This window comes from Rousettus aegyptiacus, unplaced genomic scaffold (genome assembly GCF_014176215.1).
Source record: "Rousettus aegyptiacus isolate mRouAeg1 unplaced genomic scaffold, mRouAeg1.p scaffold_m13_p_2, whole genome shotgun sequence".
NCBI classification, from domain to species: domain Eukaryota; kingdom Metazoa; phylum Chordata; class Mammalia; order Chiroptera; family Pteropodidae; genus Rousettus; species Rousettus aegyptiacus.
In genome coordinates, this window is record NW_023416295.1 from 162,951,412 (window position 1) to 162,978,594 (window position 27,183).

At 36.6% G+C, this 27,183-nt stretch overlaps 1 long non-coding RNA gene across 1 annotated transcript; it reads left to right on the forward strand.

Moving 5' to 3' along the window:
• Nucleotides 1-5,748: 5,748 nt before the first annotated feature.
• LOC118613751 lies at nt 5,749-26,039 on the forward strand. The gene is made up of 3 exons (XR_004955782.1): nt 5,749-5,941; nt 11,812-11,911; nt 25,798-26,039. It is a non-coding gene; the product is annotated as an uncharacterized LOC118613751 (long non-coding RNA).
• Nucleotides 26,040-27,183: the final 1,144 nt, after the last annotated feature.

Consider the following 27,183-nt stretch of genomic DNA (forward strand, 5'->3'; position numbering starts at 1 on the left):
TGGCTGTGGAGCCTTTGGGGCTGTGAGTTGGTGGGAGGAATGTGGCAAGTTGGTTTTGTCAACCTGCTGCAAGGCTACGGCAGGTGTGGAGATTACTTTCCAATAATGCCTCGCAGCAATTTTCCCCACCTTCTCAGGAACTTGCCATCTGGCTCTGAGGGCCAGAGATAATTTAGTCTGTAAATTAGCTCAGCTCCAGGTCCTCCGGAGCAAAAATTGATAAATGAGTCAGATTACACTGCTCCAAGGTAGTGTCAATAACACATCAGCATTGGGGCCACTCTGAATGCCCCCTTCGAATGCCTCCAGAAAGGAAAATAGAGCTTTCATTGAATTAACCTACCACAAACCCAAGCACATTACTTAAGGGGTGAGGGGACATGCTTTATGAAGGCTAAGTAGGAAAACTAAAAATACATTTGCATAGTACGTAGATCTTTTCTTTGCAATCTATGGTCTCATACAGTAAAATGCCAAATTCGATTTTGGCCTTGTATGCTCTAGAATGAATTATTTCACCCGTAAAAATTTTCTCCCCAGTAAAAAGAGTGGCTAAAGCTGAACAGTTGCTAAGCTGCCTCGCGAATAAGTTCTGTGGCTTAAGAAAAAATATATATATCCATCAAGCAAAAGGAAGATTCAAAGATTCAAAGCTGATATGAACATATAGTCAAAGACAAACCTTTGAGAAAAATAGATGTCTTTCTTCCTGTTCTAATGATCTGAACTGGCTGGCAAAATCAATAGAGTTGATGAGATTATAACTTAAATCTTCATTCGATTTTGCTCATGTGGCCATAAGTATCTTGGGATGGTTATTTTGCATAAACCAGCATGAGGGTGAAGAGAGTTATGATTTGATGAGAAGAGAATGAGATGCTTGGATGCAAAGCATTCAGCATGGCCTAATTTCCCGGAGCCCCCTGGGATTACACGTAGCAATGACAAGATGACATAATTAAATTAAGTAGCACAGCAATAAGTAAGAAAGTAAGCCCATGAGTCTCTGTCTCTTGGGAGAATGTCAGCTCAAACCTTTTAAAAAATGTCTTATTAAAAAGAAGGTCAATAAACTAAAGTTATCTCAGTTTGGAGAATTAAAACACATTTCTATTGGGAAAAATGGAGTTTTTCTCTCTGGAGAAAGCAAAAGGAGAGGAAAACATCTTTGGGAGAGTAAAGAGTACCCACACCCCTGAAATTTTAAGAAAATAGCCAGTATTTTTAGGGTGGAAAGTAAGGAAGACAGAGCAATGGTCAACATGCTTCGGGATGTTTTCACCTATAGAAAGAAGCTGTTTTCTACCACCCTCTTTCCTGGCAGGCAAAACCTCATGCGTGCTTATACCGTGTCATAGCCCTGATTGGACCAACATGAATATTTGACTCTACATTAGAAAATCTATTGGCTGGCCTACAACCCATGAAATTCTCATTCTTGAGAGAACTAAGGTCACGCCAAGCTAGGGGAGGGTAGCCAGTCCTGACCGAAACGAGATGCAAACCGAGTTGAGGATGAGGCACAATAATGAGCGAAGTAGGAGTGAGAAGTAGCTACTTGTAGAAAAAACAGTGGGGTAGACACCCGCAGATGCGGAGTGCAGCAAGCAGTTCTTTCTCAAATGTGGCTCAGCTGAATCTAATTTTCTTTCTAAAGAAATACGTAAGAGATCCTCTTACAATAATACTCCCCTGCTTTTTTGTATTTGGGTTATCTTCAATGGGTTTTTATTAGTTTATAGTTCATTAATTCATGAATAAGATAAAGAACAAGTATATAAAGATAAAATCCTTGACATTTGAAAAGTATAAACATTGGGAATAAAGGAAGGAAAGAATATAATATTAATTAAATGTATTCCACGTTACCAGACATTATGTCAGGTGTGTAATATTTTAATCTTTTTAACAACTACGTGTCTCGAGGACATTTTTATGTTAGTCATACAGATGAAGTAAATGAGTCAGAGAATTTTATGAACTTGCCTAAAGTCCGATAGAGTGAAAATTTAAACTCAAGGCAGCCTGGCCCCAACAGTCACTGTTTTTACACTGCCACAGACTTTGGAATAATGTGAATATTGTTACCAGGCGACACCCAAACTCCTGAAAACAGTGAAGATATAGGTTGCCATATGTGAGGGCTAATTTTATGTGTCAACTTGGAAGGTGTTCTTGGATGAAATGAACATATAAATTGGTGAACTGAAATTTTAGTTTAGTTTTTTTAACTTTGGAGGACCTGTTAGGAGTTTGCTCATTTGAGCAAAGTTTGTATGCAAATTTTAGTGTTCTGTCTCTGTTCTATTCACCTAGGGACTATCCCTTTCTCTTGTAATTGCTCTGAAACGTGTCCTGTAGTTCTTTAAGGCAGTAACGCTGTGGCTTGCCATAAAAACAGGAAATTCACCCAGTGCTATTTCCTTTTTTTTCAAGAGTCGACCACCATCCAGAATCTTCCTATTTTGAGTGACTTTCCAGTACCTTCAGGTAGTTGTTACTTATAATTCCCAGAGTGTATGTTGTTATTTTCAGGAGGGTTATTTATACAGGGGCTACACAGTCATAACAATAAGTGGGAGGCTAACTAGAACGTTTGAGACTAGCATTTGCAAATAACCATGCACGCAAACCTCTTGGGAAGTATTCGTTTAGCTTTTCAGGAACAAATATTAAGAAGATTTAGTGTTTAAGGACTTATTTCAAATAAAGCCAACCTCAGTCATTACATGCTAATGTCACACTTCAGTGAGTGGCCAAACAGGTAATCAGACACAAGCTGTATTAACCTGGAATTTCCTTAAGTTCCAAGTATCGAATTTCTATCTTAGTAAGGAGGACATAATGAATAAGTAAATTACACAGTACGTTAGAAGGTGATACGAGCTATAAAAAAGTAAAATCAGGATGAGGGAATTGGAGGACCAGGGTAGGAGTGAGGGCTTTGTGATTTAAATAGAATGGTCAGGGTATGGCTCATTGAAATGATGACATCCAAGTAGATTCTCGAAGGAGATAAGGAATTCGCTTTGCAGATGTCTGGAGAAATGGTGTCCTGGTATGAAGGAATAGCATCATATGCTACATGTACTTAGTGCAGCATACTTAATATTCTTAATAGCCCCCAAGAAAAAGGTTCTATTATCTCTATTTTGGAGATGGGGTAACTGAGGCACAGAGAGGTTAAATAATTTGTCTGTGGCCATTAAGCTGATAAGAAACAGAGCCAAGTTTCCATCCTAGGCACTCTCTCTCCAGACCATATGTTCTTGACCACTCGGCTATTATCTATTTACTGGGTTCATCACCATTTTTCAAACAATACATATTGTGCATGCTTTTAGTTGTTGAAAGATTTAGTCCCAACTTTTGAGGTGTGCATAGTGTAGTGCAGATCATATACACAGGTAAATTGCAATACAAGCAGTAGGTGTTATAAAGAAGTCTCTGGGCTCATGGAAGTGAAGGCATCTTGCACAATTCACCCTGAAAGTTGACCGAACAAAGGAACACCAGAAGATTCATGATTCGCATCTTGCGGTGGAGTTATTTCTGCTCATTTGTGTAAACCCTAGAGTGAGTCATGTTGTAGTTCTTGATAACCCTATTCAAAGCTGTCTTGAGTCTGAATTTAGAACATCTTTCTGCAAGAGAAGAAGAAAAAAGAAAAGAAGCAAGGGAAGGAGGGAAGGAGAAGAAAGAGAAGAAAGGAGGAGGAAATTTTCAGGGGAAATTCTTGATAGAATTTAAGTTTCCTCTCTGCAGATATACCTCTCATATCACATTATATGCCTTAATGTATACAATTTTACTTTCAATTAGATATTAATAAAGCTGAAAAAAATGGATAGGCACTCTTAAAATAAGTTTTGGCTAACAGCTATGTCTCCAGGTGAGTTGGTAAATACTAAATGCCAATACAAAGGATCACCAATATCCAAAATTGAACTTGTATCCTTGAAAAGCCTGCCCATGTTCACCCATGCAACTCTAATTCCTTTTTTTCTTTTGTAGTCTAAACACACATCTCTAGACACACTAAGGTAACTGCTCCAAGACTCATGTCCTTTATTTGTATCAAAGTGTTCTAATATTTCCTCTTTATAAGGCTGTTTTATTAAATAAGATAATACAACGCTTGCCATACTTTAAGTGCTCAATAAATGGTAGTAGCTATTATTTCCATTTCAATCCGTCTCTTGGACATTAAAGCCGTCAATAAGTGCTTGGTGATTATGAATTTTAAATTTTATTTTCTGGTTGGTTTAGGTAAAAATATTTGGAAGCAAAGTCATATAGTAGTAGGAAAAGTACAGATTTTTGGAGACAAAAGGACTCTGGTGTGACTCTGATTTTGTCAGTTGTTAGCTAAGGGAACCTTTGGCAATTACCAAGCCTCAATTTCTTCATTGATGAAATAAAAAGAGAAATCCTTAAACATTAATAATAAATAGCTATAATTCATTGAGTGCTTCCTGCAGGCCACAGATTGTTGTAAATATCTGTATTAGGTCTGAAACATTTACAAGGTAGATATTATTAATATAATGGGTATCAAAAGATCAAAAGAGGAGGATGATGATTGAAAAGATGCTAATCCTTGGTATTCTTGAAAACTCTTAGCCTCATTTGCAAGTTTTTTTTTTTTTAATCTTCCTGGTCATTTCACTTTAGAATGTCTTAAAGCTCAGACCTGTGTTCTACATAAGCTTGAACTCTCATCCTATCCCATTCTTTAAGTGCTATCTATAAACTGACTACGTTCAAATTTAAGCTTTTCAGGCACATAATCTCCCATGAGTCCTAATGCTTGTAGCCTAGTGTATACTTGTATTTTCAAATGTTACATGGTCAAAATGGAACCCCTCACTTTCCCCCTAAAATCCACTTCTTCCACGATTTTCCCTATTACACCTACTGGCAATTTCATCTTCCAGTTGTTACAAGCCAAAACTCTTGTAGTTATCTTCTCTCTCTCTGACATCCCATAGCCAGTCCGTCAGTACGAATTGTTACTGCCCCTTTCAGAATATATCCACTTCTCACCACTCCCACTGCTGCCTCTTCGGTCCAGGCCTCCACCATCTCTTGCCAGTGCCTCCTAAGTGCGCTCCTTGCACATCGGCCTTAATGGTCTCCCCGCCCATCCCCCACCCTCACAGCCTGCAGGTATCTATCCTCAGCCCTGTAGCAAAGGTGATCATGTTCAAAGGTGAGTCAGATCATGTCATGCCTCTGCTCAAAATTTCCCTGTTATAGGTTTCCACTTTACTCAAAAGCAAAACATCATTACAATGGTCTCCAGGGCCCTACACTTGTCCCAACCTTCCCCCTCCACCCCAAACATGACCATTCACAATATTTCTATGTGACATATTTGTCTGGCAGAACTTTGAAGATCTCGTTCAACTCCCAAATTCCAAAAATCTGTGCTTGTATCAATATTAATATTAATATTAATAACCTATAAAATTATATAAGTAATTATGTCTATCACATATAATCTATATATTATAAAACAATGTGATATATAATAATAAAATTTATAATATAAAAAATATATAACATATAACATACATATATAATTTATAATACATATTTATATCATGTCTTATAAAGAAAGGTATGGACCTTTAATCACTTTCCTTTAGCTTTACAGGAAGTTTTCAGGCAAATGGGAAAATAATAATTTGCCCTTTGAATGCTTTCTCTACCCAAATTATTTTGCAAAATGATGTAATAGACTTTGACATGATATCTTTTAAGTTTTTCTTCTAGCATTCTTCCAGCTTTATTTTCCTTAAAGTTTTTTAAGATGCTCGTGTTTTAGCAGGAAATGTGACTTCTACCCTCAGGAGAGAATGGTGATAATAACCCAAGAGAAAACAGCATACGAAGACGTAAAGGTGAAAGAAGGTTTCTTCTGGGACAGACAGAAGAGGTAGGGCTCCAAAGAAAGAACTTCCTTTCCTGAGAATAACTGAGGACAAGGGGGATCCCTGCAGGTTCCTGTTTTTTGGTAGACAAGATGCTTAGCCACGTGTGTACGTAGAAGTGCATATATTGTGCCTTGGTATTGCTCAGGTTGAAAGGCCAGGATGAGTTTTTTAAATTACCATTCATAGCCTTATATTTTTGCAAAATGTAATAAAAATAAACAACTACCAGCATAAAGAAATTAAAAAAAAAACAAAATACAAGGCCAAATACATAATTATTAGACTCAATAAGCATAAAAATCACTATCTGATTTCTATAAAAGTTTCTAAATGCTTATTCTCAGTTTCTGTATTTAATCACCTCAGACCAGAACAAACATTTTGGGGACTGGCCACATACTGAGCAGCACTGCTTTATATCTCAGGCCTTTGCCACCAATTTAGTATGTAACATATACTCCTATTTATTGTGATCTATCTTTTCATTTCCTTGAGAGCAAAGGATACCTACTTGCGTCCTTAAAGTACCTAGGAGAAAACACTATACATATTAGGTCCTCAATGAATGTGTACACTTGATGGATAGGTCGGTAGATAAGAGATAGATCAATCGATCGGTAGGTAAGTAGGTAGGTAGGTACATAGGTAGATAGATATAGATAGATGATAGATAGATAATAGATGATTAATTGATAGATAGATAGATAGATAGATAGAGCTTTATAAAAACTTAACTTTTCTTTTTTTTCTTTTATGCCCCTTCTTGGCTTAAAGTTTATACCCCAACTTGGCTCAAAGTTTTGAGAGTTTTGAGGGGAAAAAAAAAACTTCTTTAGAAAGTTGAAAAAAACTGTTATGTAGTATATTTATGATATACAGAAAATAATAGTTTTGGAAAGCTTTTAAATAATTTCCTTCTTTAAAAGAAAAGTTGCATATACACATTAACAAACTTGAATATAGCTGTCTTGCTTTTAAAGATCTCCTGGGACAGAGATTACAAAACTCCTCATCAGTGTCTCAATCATGGGTAATGTTACTTTAAAACAACCATATATATCATTTTGGTGAAAAGGAAAATGAATTTCTTGTATCATCTGAGCCTCCCTGATAGAAAATTCAACTCTAACACACTTTAAAAAAAAACAAAAACCCAAGAAAACAAAAACTGGAGATGCCTAACTCATCTGCTTTTAAGGGCTGAATGGTTTCTTGATTCATCCATAAAGCTCTAACGGCAAAAGGTTATCATAAGTCTAATGCATTTTTCATCAAGCTGATAGCCTTTATGTTAGGCATTAAGGAATGGAAGGCTCATTAATGAGTTAATCTGTGGTTCACTACTAGCAAGAAATAATTTTTTAGTGCAGTATGGTTAACTCCTTTTGCATAAATTAAGTTATATTAGCAGAAGGATGGCCTTGGAAATGAGTGAGCCCTTGCCATCCTTGAGAGCAGGTTCCCTGAGACCTGTCAATAAGACTTCCCTGAAAATACTCAATGGGCTGGTGACTACTGAGCTCCACAGCAGGGCAAAGAGGGGAAGGTATGTCACAGAATCTAGGACCGGAGCTTGGACATGTGCGCCATCTTGCTCTTTTCTCACAGCTGTCTCACGCCTTCTCTACTTCCTCTGTTCGCTTCAGGATAAATTGCTCCACTCTCTGGCATTTGGACTGCGGCTTAGTGTGCCATGCAACCTATTTGTTGGGATCACAAACAAGAAAACAGATTGGTTGAAAAATGTAAAGATTCAAATGTACTTATACAATAATAAGGAACAAAACTATAGTAAATGGCAACAGACTGGAACAATATATATTTGCCTCTGAAGTGCCCATGTTATATTTTGCAAAGACTCATTCAAGTTCATAAAAGAAGTCCACAACCCAATTGATAAATGGACAAAGATCAGCTAGTTCACCCAAGATAAAATACAAATAAGAAACAAATGAAAAAGTTTAATCCTTGCTAGTGATCAAAGAAATGGAAAAGACAGAAGTTGAAAATAAAATGTATCAATTTAGAATTTTCAAGTTTTATAAAATGTTAAGATCTTAGAAACAAACATTTATTAAAAATTAACGTTCGAACAAATTGCATGTTTGATGGGAAACTGGACAAGTCTCACACTTCTTATACCATTTTAAATTGGTAATTTACAAACTGATAAAACAGAAAAAAAAACTTAAAGATAGCCATACCATTGGGCCTGAAAAAACCATGGAAGGGTTTATTCTAAGGACATAACTCAACAGAATCAAAAAGTTATAAGCATGAAGATAGTTATTGTACCTAAGAGAAAAAGAACTTATGAAACAAATGAAGATTAAGTAATGAATAAAAACAGTGCTTTATGGAGCTACATAGCAATCTAAAAGGATGGTGACTATATCATGTAAAATGAACATCGAAAATGCAAAAAAAAAAAAAAATCCAGCTATTTAAAAAACGTGTGTATAGGGTGAATTGCAAAATTAAAAATATGCAAGTTGTTTTTAAATGATAGGTTAAAATGTTTTCCTCTCTTTTTGTAAATTCCTTTACTTAGAGTATTCATTGACTACGTATTTCCCCTCTTAATTTTACCCCGTTCTCCCCCAGAGAAAGAAGGAAAAGCTGAGTATCTGGAGAAGATCCTTCTCCCCCCTCACCTACAGTCAGCCTTTTGCCCACACTCAATTTTCTCCAGCCCTGTCAGCCCCTTTTTGCAGGAGGTGATGTGTAGCGCTAATCCTGTCTGCTGGCTGCCTCCCTATTCAGGAGGGTATGCAAATACTTCCAAACCAGAGCATTTTAGACCTATTCACAGCTCAAGACAACACACTTTTCATTAGCATTTGAAGTGCGAGGGCTGAAAAAGGGGAATGAACAACTTTTTTTTCTTTTTCTTTTTCTTTTTTCTTTTTTTCTTTTGGCTCCAAGCTTCGGGGAGACTTGAAAATGTACGTTTTTCATCCCTTTGCACACATCAGCATTGGCGCTAAACTTCAGAGAGATGCATTGACTGCCCTCAGGGGAAAGCATTCAGGGGGATTTTTACACATACACATAGGGCCATCGCCTGAAATAAATCACAGAATGGAGATGGCAGAGATGGAGCGAGAGGAGTTCAGCGGGCTAAGCTGCACGTCCAGAGGAATGAATTTAAATCACGATTTATTTTCTTCTCACTCTGCTCTCACATGAACCTCAGTTTCTTAATCTTCGGCAAGGAGGAGGGGGTGTTGGGGAGAAGCAGCGCAAGATTAAAAATGCAAGGCAGGTCTCTCATAAAACGGCTCTCTGGAGGTGCTGTGTCGGCAGCCCAGCGGTTAGAGCCTGGTGCTCTGAAATCTAGGTCACAAGTTCAATCCCCTTCTGGGTCAGTTAGCTTTCCTCTGTTCCACAGCCTCGGACTAAAGGCCTGAGCCCCTTATTCAGGACGAATGTCTAACAAAATGTGTGCCCTTGGTCACTGCACAAAACAGCCCAGCCAGAGCCTAGCAAATCCATCCTCCACTGTGGGGGACCCGTCAGGAAGCAAGCTGTCACTGGGGCCTGCGAGGCAAGCCCATCTTTGCAAGGACAAGGTGGGAGGGAGGAAGTCGAGAGAAGTGGGTGCTGAAGACAGCCAGAACTTAGGGGAGGGCCCAGCACTGCGATGTCATTACTATGTGACTCCGGGTGAGTTATTTAACCTTTCTGGGCCTCAGCTGTAGACAGGTAGCTACCACATGGGGTTGTTAACGATGCTTCGACGTGTTAAGGGACCTTAAGAGATTAACGCTGTGCTTGGCACACACTGAACACACAGTCAAAATTTGCTAGGATCGTCATTACCAATCCCCATGCTAAAATGGTGCTGCAAGGCTGTTTGAGGGTATTGGGGAGGATGATTACACAAAGATTATTTAGTGCCTGACATACACTACGTACCGTGATAGAGTTTTTTCTTTGTGAAGGAGTTGTTAAAAATAATAAATCTCACATGGATCTTGTCCCAAGAAACTTTTAGAGATAGATGACTTAGCTATAAATCCTGACTCAATCCATTATCAGCTGGGTTGCAATGGAACAGTTAACCTTTCGTTGTCTCAGTTTCCTCATTTATAAAACGGGGACAATAACTACGTACATAATAGGGCTGTTGCAGAATGAAATGAGTACTATAAGTAAAACACTTAGTATTCCTAGTAAGCCTTTAAGCAAGTGGATATTTACATCACCATAAGAAAATGAAACATGTTTTTGCCATTCTTCGGCTTTGACAAGTTACGGCATCCTGTTGCAAGCCATACCGCAGCCTTGGTTATGTTTAACGATCTGACTACAACCTTCCTGTCTAGTTCTCCTTCCGCACCTCTCCGCAATGCTCCCTGCACAACGTACCTCACAGTTCACTTACTGTGTCCTCTGTTCCTTGATGTCTCCTTGTTTCCACCCAGTCCTTCCTTGTCCTCCCTGTCTAGCCTTTCTTTTTCATTAACCCATTATTCTCTCTCATAACTGAATAATTTTAATTTTGTTTAAAATGAAAATAAATGTTTTTATTGCGTTCTCATGGCTGTATATGAGATAAATCCCATACGGAGTAGCTACTGGGGTACAAAAATCTTGGCCACCTGTGGCCATTCAGTACCAGGGCAAGTAGGCCTGTATACCTCACCTGCTCTGGGGTATCACCGTAGAGACCCGGACAAACAAAACTTAGCCATTAAGCTTCGAGGTCCAGTTTTACTAAGTATATGAGAAGGGAAAGGTAATATATTTTAAGGTTTTCATAACAAATGATCAAAATTTTATAAAAACTTATTTTTGACTCATATGAGTAAGCTTCAAGCCTCTAAAAAATCAATTTATGTGAATTCCTCCAGCTTTTGCAAACATTAGAAATAGGATTATTATTCACAAATAGCCTTTACATATTACAAATAGCAATACGAGGAAATAAAAGGCTTAAAAACTGGTCTGTTTTTATGACAACTCCCTTCCATGTTCCCCAAACCCCTTCCCCCAGCTCTGTTTTTTATACTGACAATCAAATATTTTCTGTACATTTCTGGATAGCCCATTTGTTATTTTGTAGTACTTTTAATGGAGTTCCTTCAGAAATTTTAAAAGGATGATTTTCTGGAAGGAATATAAATCCCAAAGTTTCCTAGAATAAACAGGGATGCGATGAGGTAAGAAAATATGAAGAAGAAAAAAACCCAGCAAGTTTATGCTAAACGAGGCCATAAAACCAATTAACCATAGATAATTCTAATAAATGAACAGGGCGTAAGTTAGACCTCAATTACATTTCTTGCTGGGAAGGCCTCTGAAGAGTTGGTGATCAGATGATGTGTTTCCCAAAGGCATCAGCATCCCTCCCTTTGGTTACCTTGAGTTCAAGACTCAGAAGGAGAATCTATGAGTCTTAAAGGACCAGCACTCTTCTTTTCTCCTGAGGCTCTGGGGAGATTGCCTCAGGAGAAGTAATGACAACCATCACAGCAAGCTGTCCCCAGAGATCCAGAAAGACATTTTCTGTTTTGCTTTTTTCAAATCCCTTTGCTCCCTTTTAGGATCTAACTATTGCCAGAAGATAAATATTCTTCTTTAAGAGATATTTATGTACAAGCACCAAAGGAGAACAGCCAAAACCAATCATACGAAGCTATCAGCATTTAGTGTGAGCAGGCTAGCTTCCTGATTATGGGTGTCAGACCAAGACACCCAATAATTAGTAACAAGAGCTCCAGGGAATGTAAGCCCTTGAACCTATTTCTTCCTGTCTCTTTCTCCATCGGTCTTCTCCCTCTCTTGTCTCTTTAGTCTCTGCTCCTCTCCTTGGCCCAGAGGCATACTCAAGTATCCTAAGAAGAGTTTCTTTCTTTTTCTCTTTCAGGCTTTTCTTAGTGGAGTCACATTTGCTCATTTTCCATTCCTGTGTGAGCCCCTCCAGGCTGCCTTCCAGCCCCTGATAGAGTAAAATTAATCTTGCTAAGGTAACTATTGACCATCCGAATGGACAATTCGATCATATATTTTCTCTCCCTAAATTAAGCATTCTATTTCCTTGGCTTCTGTGAAAATATGTGGCTCTGATTCTCCTTGCAACTCTCCTTCCATTCATTCTCCACATCCTAGGGGATTTTTGTTGCCCAGGCTCTAACCCCTTCTATGAATCTTCCTACATACTATTCCTGGAGGACTCCTGTGCACATACTCTAAGGGATTCAGTTAACGCCTACATGCCCATGAGATCTATGAGAGAGGGAGGGAGGGAGGGAGAGAGAGAAAGAGAGAGACAGAGACAGAGAGACAGAGAGACAGAGATAGGGATAGGGACAGAGATAGAGATAGAAATAGAGGTAGAGATAGTGATAGAGATTTAAAAAAAAAATTGTATTAAAGTACATACATCAGTTCTGAAGTGAACAGATCAATGAATTCTAAAAAGTATACCTGCCCATGTACCACAACCTAGAGCAGGATAATGGAATATCACCAGCACCCTAGAAGTCTCCCTCATGCTTCTTATAATTATACAAATTGTAAGCATGGCTCTAGTTTTGCCTGTCTCTAAACTTTACTAAATGCGATTACATAATATATATTCTACTGGCTTCTTGCCCTCAATATTTTGTATATCACATTTACTTTGTAGTTGTGTATAGTAGGAGTTTATTTCTTTCATTGCTTTATACCATTCCACTTTCGAATATTCACAATTTCTTCATTTTACTGTCAATTGACTTGTGTTTTGTTTCCAGTTGTAGGTCACTATAAGTAATGCTGCCATGAATGTTTTGCACATTTTTTTATGTACATATATACATATTTCTATTGCATGTATACCCAGGGGTGAAGTTACTAATCACAGAATATGCATATAATTGGTTTTATAGATGCTGCCAAACAGCTTTTCAAAGTAGCATCAGTAATTACATTCCCACCAGCAGTTTATGGGAGTTCAGGTGATCCTAATCCTCACTCATTTTTGGTATTTTCACATTTTATTTTAGACATTATGATGGATGTACAGTGGTTTTATTTTACATTACTCTGATAACTGATTATCTTTAGCATCTTTACATATGTTGTTACTCATTTGGAATCCTTTTTTGTGAGAAGCTTGTCCAAGGCATATCACCATCTCCTGAAATAAGCAGTTTCAGTCACCAACCAGCCCATCGATTCCAAAATAGCAGCACACTTCAGGCGTGTGGGAGTGTCTTGCCAAATATGAATTATCAGAAAAGTACTGTCTCCTTTCCTTGCAACAGTCAGCGATCAATAAATGGCATATATATATGCATATAATTAATATATAATATATAATATATCTTTTAAATTTCTGCTTCCACCCCAGACCATATATTCCATATGATAATTTGGTTCATTAGCTTAAAACTAAGGGTGAGGACTCAGCTACTTTCACTGTTTGTAGAATATGGAAGAGAATTCCAAGAGTGCAAAAGCCAAACATGGTTTAGTCAAAAGAGTGGTGTGTTGAGAGAATTTTTAGGGAGATTCTCCTTAGGTATGGTCTATGACCCTTTGAAACCCATAGATAGCTAATGGGGGTCATGGGAGGGACATTATTTGTAGACATTTCCAAAGAGAAGACACAGGCTTTAAAAAATAGGTACAACTACTTTCAGGGGAAATAAAAAGTACTGACCGAACTGGCTGAAAGTAAAGGAACTAATATTGATTGAGTCTCGAATGTTGGCCAAGAACATCAAACACAGTAGAGCACAATTTTCTCAGTGCATTTCCAGTGAGGAGGGTCCTTAGTCATGGTCATTTTTAGAGAGAGAAAAGTGGGCATATGGAGATAACAATATAGTATTTGCCTAATGTTACATAGCTAATACTGCTCAAGTAGGGTTTGAACCCAGTGAGAGCCAACGCTTAGTTTCTGCCCTTCCTCTGCAGCATATCACCTTTCAGGCTGAAGCCTTCTAAAAGCCTCACAAGCAAGTAGAATTGAAGTAAGCTTGCTTTCTAGTATAAGGCAAATAAAAGGAAAGGAATGCATTTAAGGAAACATAACCTAAATAAATCTGAATGATGAGGTGCTGTGAGCTAAAAGTTGTAGTCCAGGGAAAGTATCAGGAGGGCTGGCAATCACAGAACTCTTAGTCAGGAAGGAACTTTACGTCTCCTTGAAAACAGGAGCTCTAAGTGTCACAATATTCATTTATTTTACAAATACTTTTTCGTTGAGGCACCATAAAAATTGCTGAGGCTAATAGACAGTTTACTCAGACACAGGCCTTTTTCAGAAAAACCTTACTGAGGAGGAGAGTAGATAGTGCATGCATGCTGATAATGTAGTAATACTACAGATTGGTTAGATTTCAATTTAATCAAAATGTGACCAGTTTCACATTCTAAACTAATTTCTACTTTTCTTCTTATTTCATAGATCTTCGACTATGTCATCAAGCTTATTTGCCTAATTCTTAACACAGCTATTTCTATTAACATCAAGCAGTAAATGCTTGGTCACTCATACAGGCAAGTAAGAATGAAGTCTCTGTATCACCTCCTCATTTATAAACAGTGGAAGGTCAGACCAGACTAATGGCTATGGGAGAGAAGAAATTTTACAGGATATTTTAGAAGTGGATTTATTAGAATTCTGTGTGTGATTAGGGATAGAAGGGGTAATGAAAAAGTGTAAGATGTTGAACAAGACTCTGTGTTTTCTAGTTTTCATGAGAAAGCATGGAGAACTCAGGAGGAATCAGTGTAGTGTGAAGGAAAGGGAAGTAATTGAGTTTGGTTAGAAACAACAAGTAGTTTGAAACACTTTGAGACTTCTATGTGATTTCCAAAGGTTGAGTCTTAAAGAAATCAACATATTTAAAACATGCATCAGTATCAGACAAACTTCTTAACTACTAGTAAGGTCTTGTATTGGAACTCTGTAGGGTACTTGTTGGGTACTTTATAGCGGTCAATGTTCTGTGTGATCAGATGAGGGCAAGATGCAGAGAAATACGGGCTATCACTGTTAGATTGATCATTCAAGTCTGTAGTGTACTTTTAAGCTTATGAGGCCTTGGCGATGTGCTTATTCTAGGGCCAGAGAAGTCTTTCTCAGCTTCATAGGAGGACTGGCTCCAGAGTCATCCCTAAAAAGTCACAACAGTGAGTTATTCAGTGACTTCAGTAAATGGGTAAAGTCTCTTTTGGTCTTAATGGATGATGTGGGAGAAAGCCCAGTAAGAATTATGTGGTAAAATTTCTCACTGGAGTCATACTATTCTATGCTAGTCACTCTTGGTGCCATTCTAATGACACCTAACTCTTATTTATGATAGTAAACTATGTGAATATAGCACTTCACTGTATCAAAGTCTGTGCTAAGTGCTTTACAAATAAACCATTTGATCCTTATATAAACCCTATCATTAGGTAAGATTTTTATCCACCTTTTTATAGATAAGGAAACAGGTAAGAAGCTAATAAAATTTTCCAGTCACTTAGATAGTGAGTGATGGAATTGGGATTCAAATCCAGCAGTCTGTACCATACAACTACTGTTCATATCAGCCAATTAACTTAAATCAAGTTTCTAGGTTAAAAAGATAAAATCGCACCTGTATATGAATTGTGTGCAAGAAGATCTTGACACCTTGTTCAAGACCCATTTGCCCCTCAGTATGTACAATGTAATATCAAATGATTAGGATTGATGCGAAGGAACATGTTTGTCTGTTTGCTTGTGCCCTCCTTCTTTCAAAAATAATTGAAGATGTAATTAACATGCTCTACAAAGGCATTGAGTTTAAATTGCTAGTTGGAGTACCTCATGTAGAAAACATCTATTAAGCATTGTAAAATGCCAGTCAACGGAGAAGAAAGGTACAAATATTTTAAAATCGAAGAGTATTAAGTCAGAATAGACCCACACTTTGGAGGAAAGCCTGATAATGCTATTAACAGCACACACATTGCACGTCCTGCTTTTTAAGGACTCTTCTAAAAACTTTACACACAGGGACTAAGTTCATATAGGTGGAGAAACAAAAGCACAGAGAAGTTAAGTAACTTGCCCAAGGTCATTTAATGAGTAAGTGGCAGCTAATCCCAATCCTGTGCTCTTATTCACTGCGTTGCCCTGATCCGGGCTGGCCACATAGCATCTAGTGATAAAGGGGGACACTCTTTGGCCTCCTTGACTGAAAAGTCTCTGCAATAAGTCCCACAGGAAGCCAAGAGAATTCCTGGAGAGATTCCTAGTGCCTGGTGATCCACAAAAGAACAACGATTCACACTTGTGACCCACTAAAATCTGATGAGAATGAGAACGAGGCTCCCTGGTATGTCACTGGTACCATGGAGGAGATCCAACTGGGCCATGGGCGCCTATTTCAAAAATCGGTGTTAGGAATAAAAATTCTGAATTTAGAGTCTATAATAGTTCCCTCCATTAGTGACATTCATTCTTATGCAGTCTCAACTTGACTTGAATCTGTCCCATTTTCACCTTCAAAGCATAACAAATTAAAAATTAATTTAATGGAAAAAAAAGTCAAGAAAAAGGTGATGGTGATAAATTGTGTAATATTAAAGGAACACAGGATTAAGAGTATAAAAATTTGCCTTAGCTTTCTCATTCACTAGATGACTGACTGGGCAATTCTCTGATACTACAGAAGCCTTTGTTTAATCATCCGTAAAATAAGGGGAGAGGAAACTAATAGTTGTTGATTACCTTTTATGTGCAAGTGGTTATTCTAGGTATTTTACATATGTGAATTTACTTAATTTTCATATTAGTAATTGATAGATTATGCTAATTTTTAAAGTCGAGGAAACAGAGGGTTAAAGAACTAAAAATTTGCCTAAGTAATTAAGTTAGTGATAATCAAATTGTCAAAATTTATGTGGTTTAAAAATATATATATTTTTTGCATTTCACCTCCCTTCGATCAGTGCAAACTTATAATTCCAATCACCTTTACCTTTATCTCTTGGAAGTTCTCCTGTGATTTGGATTCAATAGTCAAATACAATAGAAAAATAGACTTATATCCCCACTAGCAATTTTTAGATTTAGTCAGCTGCCTGATGGCTGCATGTACTGTGCTTCATACAGCGGGACTATGGTAATCCATTAAAGTGAAACCTTGAGTGCATTCCCTTGGGAGGTTAACTTATGTCTAGGAGTGACAGGTATTGGGGAAGAAAATTTGATTATAGGTATTGTTTACATGGTCTATCTTAATCTCGAAATATTTGAAAAGACTTGATATAAAGATAAGAAGGGACCCGTTTTCGGCAGTGGGTGTTTTCCATTCTTACGAATGTAATTTTGTCCCTGCTGAAAATTCAGAAGTTGCTTTGTCCAAAAGGATACTGACATCCTATACTATGCTTTATTTGACATCTTATACAGCACACCAAACCACAATGAGGCAAACTTCAAAAGACTCAGCTATAGGAATGTATATCTGATTTGAAGACTGAGGTCAGCTCCAGTGTGTTTCCTCATGCTACACTCAGAGGAGGTGAAGACATCTGTGAACACATTTTCTCATTCCCTTTGTCTTCTTTGATTTTTATAAAATGGCCATCAGATATCCAAGCACTTAAATGTCTTCCATTACACCCAGAGATTATTGTCACAGTGGTGGTTGTTTTGAGTATTAGTAACAAAGATGAATGTGGGCTTTTGATGACTTCCGAGAAAAATGCAAGTGGAATGAATCATTAGAATAATTTGTAATCAATGGGGAAAAGTTGTCCCATACCAAATAAAGAGAATTAAGAATTTTTCTCTCCTAAAATGATATGATCAATCTATGGATTGTTAGTTACATAGCTAAGCCTTAATCAGTGGGAGTTAATAATATACTTTTCCTATAGGAGGGACAAGGAATATAAGTAACAATTAATAGCCTACCTCATCCAGTTCTGTAATTGGGAAATTACCTATCTTATGCCTCTTGGAGGGAAGTAGAGCCTGTGTCCTACTATAGAAATTATTAATTCCTGCTAATTTGCCTTCCCAGTCTCCCTGCTCCCAATCAGATACACTTGAACTGGGGTATAATTTGAACTAGAGTTGGTGATGTAAAGCAACACGGGAGAGGAGAATTCTTTCTGGCAAGGTTCTGGTGATAGCAGCATCAAATTTCCAGGGACTGCTGTGGTGACCATATTGGTAATGACTTCTAACATCACAAGAGTTATTTGAGGTGTTCAGAGTCCAGTGGTGACCAGTGTGGAATCCTCTCCTGATGGTACGTGGTGTGATTTAGGATGTAGTTATGGTTGTGGAGCACCCTGTCATACCTGTACATTTTAAAGCCTAGTTCTGCAGCATTCTGATCAGTTCTATGAGCTTCCCAGTATCTTTTCAATTAATACCTTTCTTTGTGTTTAGATCAGCTTGATAAATCATTTGATACATCTAAAAATCATGATTAATACAAGTGGTCTAAAAAGTGTGCCTCTTCTTGTTCTGTTTATCATAATTTTTGTGAATATTTGAACAAACCTGACAGTACATGGTTAAATGGAAAAATATAATTCTTATCACTGTAAATTTAGTTATTATTTATAAAGTTATCTATGAACATAAACTAATTTCTCTAGGGTATGAAAAGCAAAAATTTTCTTTCTACTACATCAAGCCATTCCCCCACAACCATTTTTTTCTATTTCAGCTGCTTCTTTTGATATTTACCTCCATATCTCTAATATTGTTATCTCAATAACCAACACTTCTAAATTGCTTGCTATGTGCCAAGTACTGTTCTAAATGCTTTAGAAATTTAGTCCTCTTACCAATTTTATGAGGTAAATACTTATTACCCCAGTTTTCAGATGATAAAACGGAGATGCAAATAAGTTAGACAACTTGCCCAAGGTCATATGGTTATTTATTGGTGGTGGGATTTGAACCCAGGGAGTCTGACCCAGGAGTCTGCACACATAACTACTATGCTATATTGCACCTTTCTATATATTATGTATTTACATTCTGATTACTTGGTTTTAAATGTTTATTAATTTTCCACTTGGTAAATACATCTTTTTCCATCCCACACATTCACACTTCCCATGCTCATCATCCATAGGCTATAGAAATATTTAATAATGATTATATCTATGCAAATGACATTTATAGATGTCACTAATTTAACTTCAAAATCCCTCCAAGTTGTATAAATGTCCTCTAATACATTCGAACATATTAGGTATTCTATACATTTTATCTTCTTGTGGATTGCTCTCAGAGTCTCTCAGGTTAGTCTAGTCTAAACAAATTATCTCTAGGCTGGATAACAGAGCTATTTTGGATCTTTCTTCCTGGAGGGATTGTCATAGAGTTCTCCAGCACCTCTCTCTTATGTTGGATCTTCTATTTCTAGGATCCCATATTTTCTATTTTCTTAGTTCAGTATTTGTTTTGTTTAGACACACCCTCCAGAAGCTTCCTGAAAAAGAGTACATGAGAAGTAATTTATTAAAACTTTTAATTTCTGAAACTGTTTTTTTTTTTTCTACATGCACACTTAAATGATAGTTTGGCTGGGCATAGAAGTTGAGATTAGAAGTAAACTTTCCCTCCTACTCCTGAAGGCATTACTCCATCATCTTTTAGCTTTCTGTGTTACTTTGAGAGCTTCAATTCATGCTGATTATTGATCCCATGATTGAGTGAATCTGACATTACAAAAAAACTTCATTATTAATTTAGTTCGATAAGGATATTTTGTTAAATTTATAGTGTACACTGCTGCATATTTTTAAGAGTTTTGTTTTTGGCTTATAGTTTCAGAATCCAAATATATTTTACATTATAGTTCAAACATGAATTAGCCTCACTCTTATTACTAACATGAATATATTTTTCTCCCTACTGCGATCCACTATTGTTTCTACAGAAGCTTTTTTAATGTCGCCACTACTTTTTTATGTTCCCAGTGGAAAGTGGAAACAAGTTGGCAGGGAGATGGGAAAGGAATGAGTGAAGACATTCAAGAAACAGTACCAGAGCTGAATATGAGACAGAGTTTAGGTGGCTCAAGTATTTTATTTTACACAGAGAAAAACAAGCTGGAAAAGTTTAAATGATTATTTTCAGTGTTACATGCTAATATGCCAAGTGACTATAGACTTTATCACTCAAACCAGGGCACTTCTGAGAGTGAAAGGGGGTGATAGTAATAATTATTCCAAAATGGCAGATGTGAACCCGGTAAGCTAGGTCTGTTTTAGGCAAACTAGGACTTCAATTACTCTGTGGTATTCATGGCCTAACCAGTCTTAGAATTCTTGTTTCCAGTGTTTTTTTTTTTTTTCCCCTATCCTTCCACTTTGTGCTAACTTCACCTATATCCAATCCCTGTTTAGTAGTTTCTTCTCTCACATTGTATTATTTCATTCATTTATTCCTTCATTTCTTCCACAAATATTTATTGAACATCTACTTTCACCTCTGATCCTTAAAGTCATTTCTATCCTTTTAAATGCTTACTTGCCATCAGTTTAAAATATCTTATGTGCATAAAGCCAGTAAAAAAATTAGAAAGCTATCACCATGTAAGCTGACATTACCATATTGTATTCAAGCAGTAACTAGGTAGGTAAATTATGACACTGTTTGGTAACATACCATAAATGAGCTAATTCAGGGACACCTATGAATTAGACACATGGCCAACTAAGGGTATATGTGGCTCAGCAGGTTTCTGTGATTCGTTGGCATACTTATTCAGCAGGCATTTCAGGAACAGCTTTACAGCCAGTACAAAGGGCATGCCGACTGTGGATAGGGACATGAAATGAAGCCCAAAGTAGAAAATAGGCAACTAGACCTGACACAGAAGTAAAAAATACCTTCAAAGTCTCAGCATTTAGTTTTATGCCTAAGGTATTTTTAAAAAGACTTTATTTTTAAAGAGCAATTTTAGGTTCAAAGCATAATTGAGATGGAGGTACAGAGATTTCCCACATATGTCTAGCCTCCCCCATTATCAACATCCAGCACAAGTGGGTCCATTTGTTACACTTGATGAACCTACATTGACACATCATAATCACTTAAAGTCTACAATTTACCTCAGGGTTTGTTCTTGCTGTTATTCCAGTGTGATTTTTCAAAACAGAGTTTTTATTTTGAACATTTAATCATAGAAATTAGAACTTCATTTTATGAAAAATCTGTGAGGCAAGCCTAGTTCATCTTTTTACCTGATGTTTAATGAAAACTCTAGCTACATTCTCAAGCGACTGCTATCAGTTGTTTAATATAACTGTTTTTCATCCCAGGTATGGATTTTAAGCATATCATTCTTTAGATGGACAAAACTTCATTTGGGAGTTTCATATGAAGAACTGAGGTTGAAACTTCTGCATACCAATATCGGGTCTTTCATGGCTTTCAGAGAATGTGAATAGTTTTTTATATTTTGATCAATAAGAATATAGTACTGAAATAGGATATAAAACAATGAATCATACTAGATCTTTTGTTAGTAGACAATCTTGGGTGAGTATTCTGATTTTACCACTTGCTGTCTTTTGGCAAAGTTATTAACATTTTTAACCCTCAGGCTCCTAAACTATAGAAAAAGAAAAAACCATACTTCCATGTTGGAAAATTCAAAATGATGTTGGACATAATGTGCTTACACAGCGTTTGATGTAGTAAGGTCTTGTTCAATGATGACTGCAATTTCTAATTCCCACATTTTTACACAAATAAGTAAACTATTTTAAGATTTAAGTGGTAGACGTAAGTAAATGTTTTGATACCTTTCTCAAATAGCTACATAAATAATAATCTTGACATGGCTGACAAGAGCATTAGATTAGTACATGACAAAATTTAGACTTTATATTTCATTCTTGGTGTCAATGACATGGCTTCATGGGCACAAGTTATGCTTACAAACTGGATTCTGTGGTTGTATGGGAAACACTAGCTGTTTCTATTGGCAGCCATTTATACTGATGGGACGTATTTGAGGATGTGTTGGCATAATGATAACAGCAATAATAACAATAGCAGGTACATATGTATTGGGACATTGTCATTTGTTAGGAGCTAAGTTTCATACTTTATATATATTATACTAGCTAACATAAAGACATACTTATGGCAACTTTGGAAGGCCTAGAAACTTAGTAGTACTGTCAAGTTCATGGAATCTAAAACTATTCAAGCAAAGTCAAGGCTGCAGGTTTAATCAAACGGCCAAACAATAAATGTATATTATTCATATCCAGGGGAACTAGGTAAAAGGAGTGTTGAAGAGTTGGTGGAAATGAAAAGGCATCATTTTTACAGAATGGTCTCAGAACATTTACATTTCCAAAGTTAAATAAACTAGAGCTTTTTTTAAAAAGTAAATTACAATTAAAAAGTAACTCAGTTTTAAATAAATGGAACTACCATTATATTGGAAAATAGATACATTTTTAGGATATTAAATTACAGTCCAATTGAAGGTGTTTAGAATCTGCAAGTTCCAATACATTTGCTCCTAATTCTATGAAAGACTCTTAGTTAAAAAAATATATAAATAGATCTTTAATTTGCCTCCATGAAGCCCATTTGACTTTCAATATTCACTGTTGTTTTTAAGGTAGTAGCTGTTCTTTTCCTTCTTTATAAATTCACCAATGTCTCAGATATGAGCTCATTCAAATCTAACTCACTTTTCTCTCCAGCACACAGGTCACATGAGTAGACCATAAAAAAAAAAAAAAAAAAAAGGGATTTTAGAAAGCACAAGTCTTTTGAGGAGTCACTGTGCCTGCTGCAAAATTATTCGAATGAAAAGATTTTTTTTTAAGGTAAAACGACAATTAAGGTCGACCTCCACTGTTCAAATTAAAAAAGAGAAAAAGGAGTGTAATGAAGAATCTGACTCCTTCCTCTAATTTTACAAGTTCAATGGTAATCTAACCGTGCCATTCATTTACAGAAACCATTAATTTTACTATGTGGCTGAAAGTAGTAGGCCTCAGCTTTCATTCTCTTACTTTTCTCCTCCCTTAGTCTTTGTGTGTGCACCTGTTCAGGCCACTTTAGCATCCCATTTGTAAAACTTTGGATAATCCTCTGGCACTAACCCTGGTGTGATAATACTTCTGTTATTCAGCAGCCTAATTACAAAGGACAACACAGATAAAACACTTCAGTCCTATTTTTTAATAGCTGATTTGCCAATTTTGCCAAGCTCCAAAAAGAATGGTCTCCAAACCTTGCTGGATTTAAATTTAATCTGAATTTGTTCAACACATGGAACACCAACACCTCAGAGCTTACCTTTGTTTTTAGAGTTTTAGACGCCTTATTCCTTCTCCTACCCTTACATCTTTTTAATAATAATATTAAAAACCTATTTGTTTTTTAGAATATAATTTAATAGTATAATTTAAGCATTTTAAAGCATTCCCCAGTGTCCTTTGGAGATAACTGTTGACACCCTCCAATAACAAAACAATCAGAGAATTGGGGCTTTAGGTACTAAAGAGTTACTTTACTCCGTTAAGCTAAATGAAAGATGAGCTCGTCACATGTCTTAATTTAACAAATTTTTTTCTAAGGATAATATCTTCAGAACTGGAGCTCAGAGAAGAAAAACGTGTCTAACATTTCTTTTCTGGTTTAAAATGAAAAAAGAAAAAAGAGGATTATTTCTAATTCATGGTAAACCTAAGGAGAGGATCATTACTTCAGTACAGATAAGCCTCCCAGCATCTGGGTACTTAACTCTACTTCTTTGATCTAGAAATGGGACTGGGGACCTGGCAATAGAGCCAGTCTCATGAACTCTGGGTACTTCCTGTTCAGGTGGAGAATATCCTGAATTTTTTGAGGAATTGACTAAATTTTCCCCCCAAAACATGTTTTGGGAGTTTCAAAGGGCACCGTGCAACTGAAGGGCACCCCTACTACTTTCTTAATCCCTTGATTTTGAAACCCCAAATAACTCAAGGGAAATTTAATACATATGTTTCTGATTCGCTTACACTGCTTCATCAAAACAGTGTTTCGTAAGAGCTATTTGATATTTAAGAAGCTTTCTCAGTCTTCATTCTAAGCCTTTTATTTTACTGAAGGAAATCATGTTTTCTTCATGTTCAGCAGAATTAGAAGCAGGGGAAGCCAAAGTTTTCTTCCAAAGGTGATACAAAATCAGTCCGAGTTTGGACCCTGGCAAAATATGTTGTTCTCCTCTGTTACAGCATCAGATAAATGAAAAATCTGATGAGTGAAAAACTCAAGGATATTATCAAAAGTAAGATGCCGTTGGTTAACTTAATTGACTATTCTATTTAGTAATTTCATCAAAATGTACATTTTTTTATTTTGAAGATAAGAATGGTCACATATTAAATGACAGAAGACTAATAAACACATTAATCCCACTTTACAGATGAAAAAATGTGTCATAAAGTGATATTTCTTTTAATTCAAAATGACACTATAATTTGTTAAAAAACCAGCTACACTGAGTCATGTAACCAGTTCCTAAGTCATATAAACTGGTAAAAAATATGTACAAGAGACATCTACTTTAGACCACAGAAGAGCCCATCAATCATAGGAGGAAGATTTATGCTGTAGGGGAAGAATTCATAGTTTGAAATTTGAATTTTTGATCAATCACTGAAATTCTCTGAAACAGTGATAATAAATGAGAAACACCAAAACAAACACAGTTATCTGTGAGTGGTTTGTAATAATACACTGGCATATAATATTAACATTTATTGAGCATTTTTTTATGGTTTAGGCAACTATGCTAAGTACTATATATAAATTATTTCATTTACTTATCACATGATCCTATGAAATAGGCACTATTATTTTATGCCCATTTTTTTTTTCTAATGGGTAAAATGAGGTTTAACAGTTTATTTAAAAGGAGAAAGTTTATTTATCAGGTTAGGTGTGGCTATTGCGGTCATCTCTTATATTAGTGCAACATTTTCATCCAATAGGACATGATTAACATGTCTAATTTTATGAATAGTATAAAATTTGCACATAAATGTTCTAAGTAATGTTACGAGTTGTATATTATAAACCAAGGCCCAGGTATTTGCTCTGTTATGACAGCATTCATCACTGCATTACACCTTTCACAAGTATACGCTTGTGCACTTGACCTTTGCAAAATTATCCTTCCTTGAACTGGTTGGGAAATGTATATTATTTGTCTAACATTTTTTCTTGGTCTAGTAGTTCTTTGATCCTTAGGGAGCATGGTAACTGGAATGAGACTCAAATGAATCAAGCTTCCCCTAAAGACAAAGTACACCAAGAAACCTAAAATGTTAGGAGAAGTTTCCATGAGGAAATAGTACTTCAGTAGTATACTTCTGTGAAGGTCGCAGTTGAATTCTAGAGGGTATGTTTTAAATATATTTTTCATGGTTGTTACCAAATACCTAGCACAGGGCCTGGCAGGTAGCAGGTTCTTAGTAAATTTCTGTTAAATGAAAAGATGAGTAAATGGCTACATAAGAAATAGAAATATATTAACAAAAAATGCTTATGAGATAGCTTGTGATTTTTGTTCCTGAGGTCTTTGCTTCTGTATAGACTTGTACATGAAGAATTAACCAGTTAGCTTTCCTCTGTTAGTTGAGTGGGTATGACCCTTTCCTTTTTGTACCCAAAGCGGTACTGGAATCAGGAGTTTCGCCATGGTGTTTATGGTAGCCAGCTCCCAGATAAGCCTGGCGATTCTCTCCTCCTGTGTTCTTGCACTTGTGTAGTCCCATCCCATACTGAAGGACTGACTGACCTATGCAACCAATAAATCATCAAACAAATGATGGAGTGTAACGTCTGAGACTATGTCGTAAAAGACATGTTGGCTTCCGTCTTGTTCTCTCTTAGGTCACTTGCTCTGTGGGAAGCAGTCACCACATAGGAAGACAACTCAAGCAGCCCAATGGAGAGATCCATATGGTGAGACACTGAAGGCTCAACTGACAGCCACGTGAGTGAGTGATCATCAAGACGGATCTTCCAGTCTCAGACGTCAGGTGACTACGGCCTTGAGTGACATCTTGGCAACAACCTCATGAGAGACCTAAGCCAAAACCACTTACTCGGCTGCTCCTGAACTCCTGGCCTACAACAATGGTGAGACAAAAAAATGTTTATTGTTGCCTTCAGTTGCTAAATTTTGGAGTATAACTTCTTTTGCAATAATAACTAATACAGAGTTGTTTTGAGTAACACAGAATTAGACTCATGCACTTGAGAAAATAAATATATTATCTGTTGGCACCTCTTTCCACTGTTCTTCTTATTCATATTGGTCCATCAGAAAGTAAGCAAGAGTCCAATCTTTCGTATAAAAATTTGGCTTAACGATATATTTTCCTAGTTATGTTTCACATGGGCTGGGGTACAATTCATGGAGGTTTTATTTGTGTATACGTGTGTGTGTATTTTAAAGGTCCCCGGTGATCTTGATTCCTAGTGAAGATAATTCTGAAGCATCATGAAAATTGGATTCAAAATTTAGTTTAAAATTTTATGAATAAAATATATCAACCAGACAAAACAAAGCTTGACCATAGTTTTTGATAGGTAATCAGTATTTTTTTTAATAGTAATCAGTATTCTTAGGCTATAAAGACAGACATGGAACTTCAGTAAGTCACTGGTTGTCACAGAAGAGATTTTGTTTTTAGGTAAGCAATGGTGCGATATTAACCAAAAGTGTTTTTGGTACCTAGCTGCTTCCACGCACTGTGTTAGAAGCTAACAAGTATGACTCCCCAAAAACAGTAACGTAGCAAGTTGTCAGTACAGACAAATTACATTTTGGAGCTTTCCTATCAAAAACTGAAGATTTCATTTCCCATGGCTTGTTTGGAGAGAACGTGTGGTCTGATGTGTAAAGGAAGGTGAATTTGAAAGTCAATTCACCTGAAAGTCAATTCCTGGAATCAGACAAAGCGTCATCTCAGTCAGTTTTCCTAGCTCCATGGAGGAATATTTCTGCCAACAGTGGGGAAGTCAATAGCTTGTGGCATCTTGGGACATTGAGTGGGACATAGGGTGAGGCACAGTCACCACTGAATTAAATGCATGAGCCTTGAAGATATATCATACTGAGATAGATATATATATATATAACATATATATATATAATATATATATATATATATATATATATATATAAAACATAAACTGAAATTGTGTTATATAGGCAGTTTGAATCTTTTCTCCACCAGTTACTGTATGTATGACTTTCGGTGAATTATCTGA